We start from the raw sequence: 12,772 nt of genomic DNA on the forward strand, positions 1-12,772 counted from the left end.
GGGGCCTAATGAAGCAAGTTGGCGTTCGAAACCTTAAGGCTGAGTTGTCTTGGACGCCTGAAGCTGAAGCCGCATTTATTAGGGTAAAACAGGATTTGTCAAGGGCCTCAGATTTAGCCACACCCAATTATGATGAGCCATTCTATTTGGATGTTTCTGAAACAAACTCAGTTGTAAATGGAGTGTTGTTTCAGAAAAAGGGGGGGGGGGGGGGGGGGGTAGAGATGTGCTCATGTATGTTAGTGTAAAACTACATCCAACAGAAGCAAAGCATCCTACATGCACACAACATGCAGCAGGGGTCGCTAGAATTATCCAAAAAACAGCACATGTAGTGAGAGAACACCCACTAAAAATACTCACTACACATAGCATAGTGGCATACGTGAATTCACAAGCATTTTGTATGTCACCACGGGCACAACAGAGACTGAGCAAAGTCTTAGAGGCCCCAAATTTGACATTTACACATGAAGGAATTAACATGGCAGATTTAATGGGTGTAGGGGAACCACATGACTGCGCCAAAAGAGCACAGATTGAGGAAAAGATTAGAGAGGACCTGAAGGCTGAACCCATACCGGGAGCTGAGGACTGGTTCACCGATGGATGTTGCCACCGAGACGAAGGAGGACTGAAAGCAGGGTATGCGGTGGTTTGCAGAGTAGAAGGAGATTATCAGGTCAGAGAGTCAGGAAGGATTGAGGGAAAGCAGTCGGCCCAGAGAGCTGAAGTGATAGCCTTAGCTCGAGCTTTGAGACTAGCCAAGAACAGGAGAGTGAACATCTACACCGATTCGGCATATGCGTTTGGAGCAGCGCATGTGGAGCTGCCTCAGTGGAAAAGAGCAGGATTCAGAACAGCAACCAATGCACCTATTTCCCACAAACATGAAATGGAGGAACTGGAAAAGGCCTTGGCTGACCCAGAGGAGGTGAGCATTATAAAATGCAAAGCTCACTCCCAAGGAACCAGCATGGTGGAAAAAGGAAACCAGAGAGCAGACGAAGCCGCAAAGGAGGCCGCAGGCTACAAAGGACGGAGACAGATGATACAGGTAACATCAGAAGAGGAGATATCTGTTGACCTGATTGAGGAAGTCAAACAGGCCCAGGAGGAGGCATCCCCAGAGGAAAAGGGGGTGTGGAAAAACAAAGGAGCCTGGCAGGATGGACATTTGTGGAGGGGGCCAGACGGGCGCCCCGTGCTGACAGCCAAAATGGCAGAACAGAAGGTGGATGAGGCCCACGGACTTGCCCACGTGGGGAGAGCCCAGATGGAAAGAAATTTGTGTCATTGGTGGCATCCTGAGCTGCGAGGAATGATAAGGGAGAAGGCCAGGATGTGCTTAATCTGTGGGGCACACAATCCTAAGCCAGCAGTAAAACCGGAAGTGGGTAAGTTTCGGCCCCCTGAGAGGCCGGGAGAGGAGATTGTTATTGATTTCACTGATATGATTGATTCCGGGCCTGGCGGTGTAAGATATTTGTTAGTGTGTGTTGACGCTCTGACCGGCTGGCCAGAGGCCTGGGCTACAAAAAAGGAGGATGCTAAGACTGTCATTAAGTGTTTAATCAATCATTACATTCCCCGTCATGGGTTCCCTAAAAGAATTAGATCAGATAATGGAACCCATTTTAAAAATCAAGATTTGGAAAAAGTAGAAAAAATGTTGGGCGTCCAGCATAAATTTGGAACGGTCTATCATCCTCAGTCTCAGGGGAAAGTAGAAAGAGTGAACCTAAATTTGAAAAACAAATTGGCAAAAATCTGCGCGCAGACAGGGCTAAATTGGGTCGCAGCCCTGCCGGTTGCGTGGATGACCATAAGATGTTCTGTTAATCAATCCACAGGTTTTACACCATACGAGCTGCAAACCGGGAGACAGTTTCCGGCACCTTGGACGGTGGGCTCGGTTGAACGGGACAAAAAGGGGAACCGGTCCCACGCAGACTACTGGAACGAGTTAAAGGCGCTTGTGTCCAGTTTCACAAAACAGGCGGCTGGTGAAGGGCCCACAGGAGAAGGAGAGGTCCCGGACGCGAAAACAGTGTGGCTGAGAGTCATCAAACGAAAGTGGAAGGAGCCCCGCTGGACTGGTCCATATGAGGTATCGGCTCGGATGGCGACAGCGGTCCAACTGAAGGGGAAAGGCGACACCTGGTATCACTGGACGCAGTGCGCGGCCGCGCACGAGGGCTTGGTGGGGAAGGATCAATCTCCACCCAACACAGGTGAAATTGAGAGGCAGAATAAACCCTCACACCTGTGCAACGGGCCGACCGGTGGTCTACCCGGAAGGTCGAAGAAAGAAGAGCAGTCAAGGAGGAGATCGCCGCGCCAACGAAAAGGAGCGGTACCACACTGAACACCTAGAACAAGAGAGAGGCTCTGATAAAGGGCTTTGAACTTTTTACTACACCATAACATTCACATACCACCATGCCATCACAACAATTAGACACTGGTGATGAAAGAAGAGTTTCAAAAGCCATCACAATGTTCAAAATTATTATGAGTTTGATGTTAACTATGTTGCTAATCATGGCTATTTGTTTTTTGATTTGTTTGTTGCAGACCGACCCGGGAAACCAGTCTGAGCACGGAGGCCATGCCAGTCCGGCGTTGTTTGATACACCAAGTACATCACGCGTGGTCCATAGTGATTTAAAGCTGCGGGCAAGAGTGAAGCGCGAGGTCTCTGGTAAAAAGGATGAGTGTCTCAGCACATATGGTGGTTTAGAATTAGATTATGTTATTGGCTCCACAACTTCCTTTACGTTTGATCTGTGTGATGTTGTTAATTGCAGGGACGTCGGCAGTGCTTGGAGGGGATACAATGTGTGGGTCTGTTGGGATTATTCAGTGAGTACACACTGCGAGAGGGGAAATCGTCCTTATGACAGCTGGTGCCGTAATTGGGAACAGGTAAGGGGTTACACTGGGCAAAATTGGGAACCGTTAGAATCAGGATCAGAAAACGGGCTTAAACTACAGAGGGATTTCAGCCCCTCTGGAAACGCGTTAACTTTATCATTGGGGAATTGGTATCGCAAACAATCTATGTATTTAATTTTGGGGGTGGAAATAGCGGGGGTTGATCCAAAAGGGCTAATTAAGGTTAATTTCCTAGAAAAAACTAATCGCGTACCGTCAGGTAGAGAAGAAATGACAACTCGTGTGATTTCTACTCCCACCAGCTCTGTTGCATCTTTTACAGGGCGAGAGGGGAGCGGGGCGTCCGAAGCTATACCAGAGGAGCACGAACCAAGGGAGAGGCGAGTAGTGTCGGTGGACTACACCACCCTGAAACCTCAGGATTTGATTGAACGCGCTACCGGGTTCAGTGACAGTAACATCTGGCTGGACTGGATAGCCCAAAATGCTAGAGAACAAAAAGTGGCTAATTGTGTAGCCTGCGCTTCGGCAAGGCCGCGTTTATTTATAGAGCCTGCACCTCTGCATCCAGAGGATTCGTGGGGCTATAATTGTATGTTGCAAATAACTAGAGGAGCTGTGAATACGGGGAACTGCACTGTGTTGTCCAGTCTATTTCCCCCTATTGGCAAGCTCACGCAAGTAGGGCCGTTTATGCCCCGGAAAGATAATTATACGTGCTTTAAGTTTACCACAGATAAAGTTAAATATCGGTTGGGGGAAATTGACCCCAGTTGGTGTTCGGTCACCCAGATTGGGAGGACCACCAACAATGTGAGTGATGCAGCCACCCTAATTGGGACTTGGGCTAGGAGCGGGCTGTATTACTATTGCGGGCACAGGACTCTACTGGTTCGTGTTCCTCTTGGGAGCGTGGGGACGTGCGCGATGGTGAGACTAGGAGCGCCACTTATGCTAATCGGAAATAAGGTAAAATCAATTCCCTCACACAATACGCGCACTTTGGCAGCCAGGCGCAAAAGACACATTTTGAGGAAGAGAGGAATACATGACATAAATGTTTATGACCCTAGGATGAATTCCCCCACCTGGATCGACTCCATTGGAGTGCCCAGGGGGGTTCCAAATGAATTTAAACTTGTTGACCAAATAGCAGCCGGGTTTGAAAATATTCCAATAATTTCTGCTTTCTTTCCAGTGACCCCAAACAAGAACGTAGATAGGATCAATTATGTTCACTATAATGTACTGAGACTCTCTAACCTGACCAGAGACGGCATGGAGGGGTTGGCGGAGCAGGTGGGTCCGACCTCGTTAATGGGAGTGCAGAATAGAATGGCCCTTGATATGTTGTTAGCGGAAAAAGGGGGCGTGTGTTCTATGTTTGCCGATCAGTGTTGCACCTTTATTCCAAACAATACTGCTCCAGATGGGTCGGTAACCAAGGCTCTGGAGGGCCTAAAGAGCCTTTCTGAAACTATGCATGATCACTCAGGTGTTGATAACCCGGTGGAAGGCTGGCTGACCTCAGTGTTCGGACGGTGGAAGGGGGTTATCGCTTCGGTCATGTTTTCTTTGTCTGTTGTGGTGGGTATTATGGTTATTTGTTGTTGTCTCATCCCTTGTGCCAGAAGAATGTTCAAAAGTATGTCTGTGAGGGCAGTGGACCCTGGAGTCATTACTCCAATGTCCATGATGCCAATGATGCATGTAGAACTGAATGTGTAGGCCAAGGAGGGACACAACTGTTTTGTGACCTCTGGATTCTCCAGAGGTCAACAGAGGGAATTGTAAAATAAGGAGGGGATGTTTTTCTCATTATCATTTAATATTTTAATATGGCATTATTAGTTCATTAGAAGTATATAACCAGCTTTGCATTAAGCATAAATTGAAGTTTTTGACCTTACATTATTCTTTGCATTACAGTGATGGTGATAACTTTAGTTTGATCTTTTCTTACAGGTACCAGAATAATAACATGATTTTCCATTGCAGATGTAACCATGATCATTCCATACACATTGCAGTTTGTTGCTTATTCTAGAGTTGTGCTCAAGGTAATTAAAGGTTAAAAGCTACAGCCAGCGCGAGTCTGGCTGATCTATGGAGGGCAAAGGCTTTGAGCTTGGAAGGCCGCACGCGCTTACACAGCACTTATAAGATGTTATTCTTGGTGATTTTGTGCTTAGTCATGTTTTAATATGTTTTAAGTAGAAGTAGCTGATCCAGCAATATTCATTTAATATTATATGCTTGATTTAGAGCAATACACACTGATGGTCTTAACAAATGAAAGAGTCCTTGTAGCTGCCATGTTGTGTCTTAGCAGGGTACAGACGGTTCCAGGAGACGGGGGCAGTCAGCGTCTGCCCTCGGGAAGGAGACAATGTTATTCTTTGTGTTAAATAAAATTGTCAACATTGATTGTATTACACCTGTCACTACGCATGAGGGGGCGTTCTAATACCCTGATTTCATAAAACTATGATGATGTGTTTTTTGAGATGAGATCTGAGACTGTCTGCATACAGTGTCCATCTCCCACGTGTGATCATTAAAATCATCGTTTGACTCAACCCGACCGGACCAGTGTTGTTATTGTGGGTTTTTCCTCTGGTGTCCATCCCCAATATTTTTTGAACCTTAACACCCCACGGGATGAGATCTTGCGTGGAGCCCCAGATCGAGGGAGATTATCAGTGGTCTTGTATGTCTTCCATTTTCTGATGATTGCTCCCACGGTTGATTTTTTCACACCAAGCTGCTTGCTTATTGTAGATTCACTCTTCCCAGTCTGGTGCAGGTCTACAATACTTTTCCTGGTGTCCTTCGAAAGCTCTTTGGTCTTGGCCATGGCGGGGTTTGGAGTCTGACTGTTTGAGGCTGTGGACAGGTGTCTTTTATACAGATGATGAGTTCAAACAGGTGCCATTCATACAGGTAACGAGTGGGGGACAGAAAAGCTTCTTACAGAAGACGTTACAGGTCTGTGAGAGCCAGAGATTTTCCTTGTTTGAGGTGACCAAATACTTATTTTCCACCCTAATTTACGAATAAATTCTTTACAAATCCTACCATGTGAATTCATGGATTTTTTTTTCACATTCTGTCTCTCACAGTTGAAGTGTACCTCTGGTGCAAATTACTGACCTCTGTCATCATTTTAAGTGGGGGAACTTGCACAATCGGTGGCTGACTAAATACTTTTTTGCCCCACTGTATACCACTCTTAACCTCACCATGAACTGTTATTTTCTCCTTGACTTATTCTCATGAAAACACAAAATAAATACCACTGATATTTATCAGAGTATTACACTCTCCCCCCACCAAAGAAAAGCATGCCCTCATGACTTTGTACCTTGAAAACATAAACCATTATGGCACAACAGGTGAGTAAAACACACAACTAAGCAAAGATGGATGTACCTATCCACTTATAAAAACAAGAGACATATTTCACTGTAGTGGCGGCTACCACACTGGGATGACCTGGTTCATCATAAGTTAACCTCAAAGGAGCCCTCTTCAACCGCTGAGGTCTGGTCTTAATGTCAAAGTCAGGATTAGTCTCAGAGTTAAGTTCAGTGCCTTCTTCTTGCAAGAGAATGTCTTCAGGCAGTGTTTTGTCTTTGCCAGTCTCTTCGCGATTCTCGCCAGTCTCTGGTAGTTCGGTTTCGGTTGTCTCAATAGACTCAGATTCATTTACACTGTCCGTCTCAGGTTCCTCTACACATTCCTGTGTTACTCCCAGCTCAACTGTTTTTGGTTGTTCAGCTCCGTCGCTTAAGGAAATACCCAAATCCAGACTGAATGGTTCCAGAGTATCACTATCCATGTTGCACCTGAGAGGTTCAACAGTCAGATCACACCAAAGTCCAAAATCCTCATCTTCGGAGTCAGTGTACTCTTTCTCATCTTTATCACTGGGTGTGACTCCTTCCCTTTCAGAGTCTTTATCTGCCGTTCTCTGCGATAGTGTCTTTTCCTTTCCAGGCTTGTCTGTGCATTCTTTCTGTTTCCTCCGTCGCAAGACTCTCCTTGTAGGGGTGAGATCCGTATGGGATGCAGAGTCTAGACATATCCTCTCCCCAAGAGGCAACAAGTGATTCCGATGGAGGATCTTGATTGGCCCATCACCATCTTCGGGTTTCAACCGGAACACAGGTAGGTTCGGCATCTTACTTTCCACAACATATGGTTTTGACGCCCAGCGGTCGGCCAGTTTATGCTTCCCTTGCAACCCGAGGTTTCGTAGCAAGACTCTGTCTCCCGGTAGCAGCTGTGCGAACCTAATTCTTTTATCATACCGCTGCTTATTGTTCTCATTCTGTTTGGCAGCGACGGACTCTGCTAGTTCATAGGCAGCCTTTAACTCCTTCCTCAGGTCAGAAACGTACTTGAGGTAAGTTTTCTGTGGTGTGCCATCATTAGAAGTCTCGAAACACAAATCCACAGGTAACCTAGCTTCACGCCCAAACATAAGGAAATAAGGAGAGAAACCTGTAGCTTCATTTGGACTGCAATTATAAGCATGAACCAAATGAACGACGTGCTGACTCCATTTTTTCTTTCTGTTCGGTTCCAGGGTCTCCAACATGTCCAACAACGTCCTATTAAATCTCTCGGGTTGAGGGTCTCCTTGAGGATGATAGGGCGTCGTTCTTGACTTTTCAACTCCAAGCGAACTCAACACTTCATGAACAAGACGACTTTCAAAATCTCTGCCCTGATCATTGTGCATCCTCCGTGGCAGTCCGTAATGAACGAAATACTTCTCCAGCAACACCTTTGCAACCGTAGAGGCTCTCTGGTCTTTTGTTGGAAAAGCTTGAGCATAACGAGTGTAGTGATCGGTAATGACCAGAACATTTTCTGTGCTGCTCGAATTAGGCTCTATGGACAAAAAGTCCATACAAACGAGGTCGAACGGTCCCTCACTTTGCAAATGCGACAAAGGTGCAGCTCTCTTGGGTAGAGTCTTTCTTTTTATACACCTCTCACAAGACTTGCAATACTCTTCAATCTCTGACTTCATCCGAGGCCAGTAGAACCGGTTTCTTACCAAGCCGTATGTCTTGTCGAGGCCCAAATGACCTGAGTCATTGTGCAGTGATTTCAGTACAGGGACTCTATACTTTCCTGGTAGTACCAACTGAGAACAGCGGGATTTCCCTGGAGGAGTTACAATGCGATACATCACTCCTTTCTGCATCTTTAACCTGTCCCACTCTCTCAACAGCAAAGAGCAAGTTGGTTGCTTGGTCTTGTCAACTTGGTTACTATTCCCATTACTCAGAGCTGTCCACACTTGTCCTATGCCGGGGTCTTCCCGTTGAGCGGTCGACAACTCAGCACGACTCACAAAGGGCATATTCTTAACACTCAAAGAAGCCAGATTGCAATAAGCTTGTGGGATAGCTTGTGGAGAAGTGCCAAAAGAGTCAATGGCTCTTCCGGATTGTGGGTTTTTATGTTTCATCACCCCAGACATTTGACACAAGGCTCTCACTCCTGCTGCAGGAACGTCGTCCCACTCGGATTTGGATATCGACCCCGATTGTGGCCGGCGAGAGAGAGCGTCAGCGTCAATGTTTTGGACTCCTGCTCTGTAGACTAAAGTCATATGTAGACAGGGCAGCAAGCCAACGGTGACCCGTCGCGTCTAGCTTGGCAGACGTTAGCACATATGTCAGAGGGTTGTTGTCTGTCCTCACCTCGAACTTGGTCCCGTACAGATAGTCATGCAGTCTGTCCACTACCGCCCACTTCAGCGCCAAAAATTCCAATTTATGGGCTGGATAATTCTTTTCTGAAGGAGTCAAACTCCGACTGACGAAAGCCACAGGTCTCAATCCTTCACCTTGATCCTGGTACAGCACTCCTCCTAGCCCCTCCCGGCTAGCGTCTACATGCAGCACATAAGGTAGCTGAGGATCGGCAAAGGCCAACACAGGAGCTTGGGTAAGTCGTCGCTTCAGCTCCTCGAAGGCTGCCTCACATTCTCCACTCCATCGACCACCAAAGGGCTCTGCGGGGTTAAGGTACGGACCATCCTGTCTCTCCTTTCCTTTCTTCTTTGCAGTTGAAGGGTAACCAGACAACAGTTAGATAAGAGACTTTTCTTGTTTTTTACCTATTTTTTGCTCTGGTTTACATCCCAAAATCCTCTAGTCTTATAGTATACGACAGCGGATCACTTGTAAACATCGGTGCCAAGGTTGCACATCTAATCTTGGACACTTTTAAACCTGACCCTTCCTGGCCGCCAGAGATTCTAAGCGGCGCGGAGAACAACAAAGGACGGGCCGCTCATCCGAGGCACAGAACAAAGAAGCGCCGGGGAAAATGCGCTGGTATTAGGAACAGACTGAGACAGCAGGCGCATCGCGCACCACTGCCCAGTATCCTACTGGCCAATGTACAATCCATGGAGAACAAGCTCGATGACCTAAGAGCAAGGGTCACCTTCCAACGTGACATGAGGGACTGCAACATTCTGTGCTTCACGGAGACATGGCTGACCCCCACCGTGCCGGACCAGGCCGTAACTCCGTCGGATTCATTCTTTGTGCTCCGCGCGGACAGAACGGCAGAGTCGAACAAAACCAAAGGTGGAGGAGTGTGTTTCATGATAAACAGAAAGTGGTGTGATGCCAGGAGCATTTCTACTCTCTCCAGCGGCTGCTCGCCACATCTGGAGTTCCTGAGCATTAAGTGCCGCCCTTTCTATCTGCCCCGTGAGTTCACCTCAGTCATCGCCACGGCGGTCTACATCCCACCCCAAGCAGACACAGGTATGGCTTTGTCCGAATTACATGATGTGCTGAGCTCTCTTCAAAACAAGGACCCGGGCGCAGCCCTCATTGTAGCAGGAGACTTTAACAAAGCGAACCTCAGACAAGTCATGCCAAACTTTTACCAGCATGTCTCGTGTCCAACGAGAGGGGATCGGATTTTGGATCACTGCTACACGCCATACAAGCAGGGCTACAAAGCTGTCTCACACCCGGCTTTTGGGAAGTCTGACCACAACGCCATCTTCCTCATTCCCCAGTATAAACAAAGCATACGGAGGGAAGACGTGACCAAGAGGGAGGTAAAACGGTGGACTGCCCAATCAGAAGCTACGCTACAGGACGCACTCAACGACGTAGACTGGGACATGTTCAGAGCATGCGCAGTCGACATCAACGAGTTTACGGAAGTAGCAGTATGCTTCATCAATATGCTAGCGGAGGAGATTATCCCCACTGCGAGAGTCACCACATTCCCAAACCAGAAACCGTGGATGGACAGATCGATCCGCACTGCAGTAAACGCCAGGACCGCCTCCTACAACACGGGTCTCGCCACTGGCGATATGAGCGCCTACAAAGCGGCCTCATACGGCGTGCGGCGCGCGGTGAGAGATGCCAAACGCAGGTACCGGGAACGTGTGGAGTCCCGCTTCCACCAGGGCGACACACGGAGTATGTGGCACGGACTATGCACCATTACGGACTACAAAGCCAGGGACACTGCGCCGATCAACGCCGACTCTGCATTCACCAACGAGCTGAATCAGTTCTACGCCCGTTTCGAGGTTAGCCAGGCGGCTAATGCTATCTACCGCCTGACTACCGAGGACAGTGACGTCATCAGTGAGAGCCCGGTGACCAGCATCGCGGAGCATGACGTCCGAGCGGCACTGAGGAGAGTGAACACAAGGAAAGCGGCGGGGCCAGACGGCATCACCGGCCATCTGCTGCTCTGCTGTGCTGACCAGCTAGCAGGTGTGTTCACTTACATCTTCAACGAGTCCCTGGCGAAGTCTGTGGTCCCCACATGCTTCAAAAGATCCACCATCATCCCTGTGCCCAAGAACAGCAAACCCTCATCCCTGAACGATTACCGGCCAGTTGCACTGACCTCGGTAGTAATGAAGGTGTTTGAGAGGCTGCTGAAGAACATCATCTCCTCCGCCATCCCAGACACCACAGATCCGCTGCAGTTCGCCTACAGATCCAACAGATCCACAGAGGATGCCATCGCCCACGTCCTACACACCACTCTCAGCCACGTGGACAAGAAACAGGGTAACTATGTGAGAATGCTGTTTGTTGATTACAGTTCAGCGTTTAACACAATAGTGCCCTGCAGACTGTTCACAAAGCTGAGGGATCTGGGACTTAACAGCCGTCTGTGTGCATGGGTGTTGGACTTCCTCACTGGCAGAACTCAGGTGGTGAGGGTGGGCAGGTGCTTCTCCAACAGCATCACCATCAACACAGGAGCACCTCAGGGATGTGTCCTCTCGCCACTGCTCTACTCCCTCTACACTTCAGACTGTGTGGCCACCCATGGCTCCAACACCATTGTGAAGTTTGCTGACGACACAGTGGTGTTGGGTGCCATCTCCAACAACGATGAGGCGGCCTACATGGATGAAGTGAAGAATCTGGCATCGTGGTGCCAGGACAACCACCTCCAGCTGAACGTCAGCAAGACCAAGGAGCTGGTGGTGGACTTCAGAAGGGGTCAGCACAGAGACTACAAGCCCATCATCATCAATGGAGCTCCAGTGGAGAGGGTGCAGTCCTTCAAGTATCTTGGTGTCCACATCTCCTCAGACCTGACATGGGCTGCCCACATTCAGGTCCAGACCAAAAAGGCTAGGCAGCGCCTGTATCACCTACGACAACTGAGGAAGTTCAGGGTCTCTCCAAAGATCCTCAGGATTTTCTATACAGGCGCTGTGGAGAGCATCCTCACACAGAACATGACATCGTGGTTTGGGAACAGCTGTGTGAAGGACCAAAAAGCTCTCCAGAGAGTGATCCGTACAGCAGAACGCTGCTGCAGGATTGCTCTCCCCCCGCTTCAGGACACCTACACCAGGAGATGCCGGACTAGAGCAGCGCAGATACTGAAGGACCCGTCCCATCCTGGCAACAAACTGTTCCAACTTCTGCAATCTGGTAGAAGGTTCCGCATCTTCCGGGCAAGGACAGAGAGACTCAAGAGGAGCTTCTATCCCCAAGCCATCCGTGCCCTAAACACACACACCCGCCCTCTCACATCATCTATAATTGACTGAGACAGGACTCTCTTCCAGACACTCTAAACCAAGGCACAATGTACATTTCAATTCCTTTAATTTTAAATATGTTTATATTGTCTATCCTGTAAAATAGTCAGATGTCTATTCATATTAATGTACAGAATTCACCTGCTTGCTGCTACTACTGCACATTCACCCAGTGTATATACTATATGTCTGTATATATATATAATGTTCTTCCTCTACACACCCCCCCCCCCCCCCCCAATTTTTGCACATGTCGAGGAGCGTGTCAGGCTACATTTCACTGTGTGTTATACTTGTATAACTATGCATGTGACAAATAAAGAACCTTGAACCTTGAACAAGGTGAGAGGGAAAAAAAAAAAAAAAAAAAAAAAAAAAGATAAGATAAGATAAGATAAGATAGAACTTTATTAATCCCTCGGGTGGGTTCCTCTGGGAAATTCGATTTCCAAAAAAGCACAGCACCGACAGAAGTTAGAGTTACAGAATATTATATATATATATATATATATACACACACACACACACATATATATAATACAGAGACAATATAAATAAAATATACGAAGGGGATAAATAGAATAAATAGGAATAAAAAATAAAAATACAAGTGAATTGCACATTTCAAGTATTGAGGTCTATTGCACTGTTGACTATTTACAAAAGTATTGCACAAAAGGTATTGCAGAGTGAGGTGAAGAGGCACTACAGCTTAGTTGTTCCCCCCTCCTTTGTCCTCCTGTTTCCCCTCCCTCTCCCCTCCAGAGAGGAGTTAAACAGTTTGATGGCGTGTGGGACAAA

Source organism: Maylandia zebra, linkage group LG4 (assembly GCF_041146795.1).
Source record: "Maylandia zebra isolate NMK-2024a linkage group LG4, Mzebra_GT3a, whole genome shotgun sequence".
Classification (NCBI taxonomy): Eukaryota; Metazoa; Chordata; class Actinopteri; order Cichliformes; family Cichlidae; genus Maylandia; species Maylandia zebra.